The sequence below is a fragment of the Heterodontus francisci genome, unplaced genomic scaffold (genome assembly GCF_036365525.1).
Source record: "Heterodontus francisci isolate sHetFra1 unplaced genomic scaffold, sHetFra1.hap1 HAP1_SCAFFOLD_1486, whole genome shotgun sequence".
Taxonomy (NCBI): domain Eukaryota; kingdom Metazoa; phylum Chordata; class Chondrichthyes; order Heterodontiformes; family Heterodontidae; genus Heterodontus; species Heterodontus francisci.
In genome coordinates this window covers 12,501-16,467 of record NW_027141066.1, presented here as the reverse complement: position 1 = coordinate 16,467, position 3,967 = coordinate 12,501, and positions in this window count along the sequence as shown.

Here is a 3,967-nt window from a genome sequence, read left to right as displayed (position 1 = left end):
GGTTAATGATTTCACACTTTTAACATATTTTTGCGCTTTTTGGTTACTGATTTCATACTTTTTACTTACTTTTGCGCCTTTTGGTTAATGATTACTCTGCTTACTGGTTAACCATTTGCCCTTTCGGACTTAGTCTCTGGAGATTATTTTCGAGTTTTTGGTTAATGATTTCACACTTTTTACTTACTTTTGCGATTTTTGGTTAATGATTACTCTGCTTACTGGTTAACCATTTGCCCTTTTGGACTTAGTCTCTGGAGATTATTTTCGACTTTTTGGTTAATGATTTCACACTTTTTACTTACTTTTGCGATTTTTGGTTAATGATTTCACACTTTTTACTTACTTTTGCGATTTTTGGTTAATGATTACTCTGCTTACTGGTTAACCATTTGCCCTTTCGGACTTAGTCTCTGGAGATTATTTTCGAGTTTTTGGTTAATGATTTCACACTTTTTACTTACTTTTGCGATTTTTGGTTAATGATTTCACACTTTTTACTTACTTTTGCGATTTTTGGTTAATGATTACTCTGCTTACTGGTTAACCATTTGCCCTTTCGGACTTGGTCTCTGGACATTATTTTCGAGTTTTTGGTTAATGATTTCACACTTTTTACTTACTTTTGCGATTTTTGGTTAATGATTACTCTGCTTACTGGTTAACCATTTGCCCTTTCGGACTTAGTCTCTGGAGATTATTTTCGAGTTTTTGGTTAATGATTTCACACTTTTTACTTACTTTTGCGATTTTTGGTTAATGATTACTCTGCTTACTGGTTAACCATTTGCCCTTTCGGACTTAGTCTCTGCACATTATTTTCGAGTTTTTGGTTAATGATTTCACACTTTTAACATATTTTTGCGCTTTTTGGTTAATGATTACTCTGCTTACTGGTTAACCATTTGCCCTTTTGGACTTAGTCTCTGGACATTATTTTCGAGTTTTTGGTTAATGATTTCACACTTTTTACTTACTTTTGCGATTTTTGGTTAATGATTTCACACTTTTTACTTACTTTTGCGATTTTTGGTTAATGATTACTCTGCTTACTGGTTAACCATTTGCCCTTTCGGACTTAGTCTCTGGAGATTATTTTCGAGTTTTTGGTTAATGATTTCACACTTTTTACTTACTTTTGCGATTTTTGGTTAATGATTTCACACTTTTTACTTACTTTTGCGATTTTTGGTTAATGATGACTCTGCTTACTGGTTAACCATTTGCCCTTTCGGACTTAGTCTCTGCACATTATTTTCGAGTTTTTGGTTAATGATTTCACACTTTTTACTTACTTTTGCGATTTTTGGTTAATGATTTCATACTTTTTACTTACTTTTGCGATTTTTGGTTAATGATTACTCTGCTTACTGGTTAACCATTTGCCCTTTCGGACTTGGTCTCTGGACATTATTTTCGAGTTTTTGGTTAATGATTTCACACTTTTAACATAATTTTGCGCTTTTTGGTTAATGATTACTCTGCTTGCTTGTTACTGATTTCCCCTTTCGGACTTGATCTCTGGCCGTTCTTTTCGACCTTTTTGGATAAGGTTTCCACACTCTGAAATTATTTTGGGCTCACTGATTAGGCGAGATCAAGGGGGCATGCCTGGGCACTTTGGGCTCAGTTTGGGAAGGCGGCGTCCGTGTGCTCCTCCGCCCTTCCCGCACTTGCGGCTAGGTTTGCCAAACTGCGCTGACCCGCAGCCCTGCCTTTTTGCCCACGGCACGGAACGACTCAAGTCTGGCTCCGTTCCAGGCCGTTGCCTCCGGCTGCCCGCCGTCCGGCCGGCCTGGGACGTACCCCGGCTGACGGCGCCGGAGGCCCTCTAGCAGCCACCGGTGCCGCGGGCCAATGGGTCCGGGCGTTCCGGAGCTATCGGTGGGGAAGTGCTCTCCCCTTTTCCTGACGCCGTTCGCCCGAGCAGAGGTGCAGCCTGACGGGACTGCTGTCGCCTTCCGCGGCGCACCGGCCCCTTTCACCTGCCGTCGACCGCGCGGAGCTCGGACCTCCCTCCCCGAAGTTATGGCCCCGGCGCCGGAGGGTGCCCGGGGCCGGGCATTCAGCGGGGTGAGTCTTCACCTTCCCGGTCAGCCTGCGGGGTCGGTGCGCCGGCACTCGACGCCGGAGGGTCCCCTCTTTCCGTAGAGCCCCGCCCGGTGCCGATCGGCCGGCGGATTGCGGAGCGAACCGCGCCTGACCGACGGGCCTCGGAAACCCGTTGCAGTCGACGGGGGGGAACCGGACAGCGGGACGAGGTGCCGATTCCACCCGCAGATTCGATCCCGAAATCCCGCGGGATTCGGCGGTCCGACCCGACAGATTCAAACGTCGCCCGGGCGGCCCCCAGCGGTCGGGCCGGCCTGGTTCCGCCACCGCCCGATGCCCCTCGCCCCCGGCTACCGCCGGCCGCGCAGACCGAGCGAATGCGGCCGGACGTCCGGCGGCAATCGGCCGGAAAGCGGTATGGCCATTTCCTACTGTCCCTCGGACGGGCAGAGGGGCGGCGCCGGGGCACTCGCGGACCAGGCCGCGCCCCTCCGAGCCCTACCGCCTGCCGTCGACCGCGCGGGGATCGGACCTCCCTCCCCGAAGTTATGGCCCCGGAGCCGGAGGGTAGCCGGGGCCGGGCATTCAGCGGGGTGAGTCTTCACCTTCCCGGTCAGCCTGCGGGGTCGGTGCGCCGGCACTCGACGCGGGAGGGTCCCCTCTTTCCGTAGAGCCCCGCCCGGTGCCGATCGGCCGGCGGATTGCGGAGCGAACCGCGCCTGACCGACGGGCCTCGGAAACCCGTTGCAGTCGACCGGGGGGAACCGGACAGCGGGACGAGGTGCCGATTCCACCCGCAGATTCGATCCCGAAATCCCGCGGGATTCGGCGGTCCGACCCGACAGATTCAAACGTCGCCCGGGCGGCCCCCAGCGGTCGGGCCGGCCTGGTTCCGCCACCGCCCGATGCCCCTCGCCCCCGGCTACCGCCGGCCGCGCAGACCGAGCGAATGCGGCCGGACGTCCGGCGGCAATCGGCCGGAAAGCGGTATGGCCATTTCCTACTGTCCCTCGGACGGGCAGAGGGGCGGCGCCGGGGCACTCGCGGACCAGGCCGCGCCCCTCCGAGCCCTACCGCCTGCCGTCGACCGCGCGGGGATCGGACCCTCCTCGCCGAAGTTATGGAGGTAGGACCGGGAGGCTGCCCAGGGTCGGGACTTCAACCGGCTGCCGCCACCCTTTCCCGCCTGTCCCACGGGCTCGGAGATCCAGGCCCTGCAAAGACCCTCCGGTCGCCACCCGACAGGTGCTTTACCGGAGAAATCGTAAACCGGCGTCAGGGCCGGACCTGTCCCGCAGAGGGCAGCCTGCGCCCTTATGCTTTCCCTTTTGCTTTGGCCCCGCAGTAGCAAATGGTTCACCGATAAGTCGGGAACCCACACGCCCGGCCCCACCCGCCCATCCTTCCGCAATGCATCGCCTAGACACACGCACCAAGGGCGCTCTCCTTCCCCCGCCTCCCACATCCCACAGGATGTGCCCTCAGACCACGGCGCCCACACAACCACCCACCCACCCAACCTTCCTAAACACGCCGGCAAACATGCATACAAACACGGCCACCTTCGCAAATTCACCCCCACGCCGACTATTAAGCCCGGCAAGACTCATTGCAGCCAACCGCGGCCAAAAGTTGAAGTGACAACTCATTAACCAATTTCCAAAATTAGGCCAACTGAATAACCAGACTCTTTGTCAATCTGACGACGGGGGCAAATCATAAACCGGTTCTGCCCACTGCTAGCCTTCGCAAAGTCACCCCCGCACGCCGACTATTAAGCCCGGCAAGACTCATTGTAGCCAACCGCGGCCAAAAGTTGAAGTGACAACTCATTAACCAATTTACAACATTTGGACAACTGATTAACCAGACTCTTTGTCAATCTGACGACGGGAGCAAATCATAAACCGGTTCT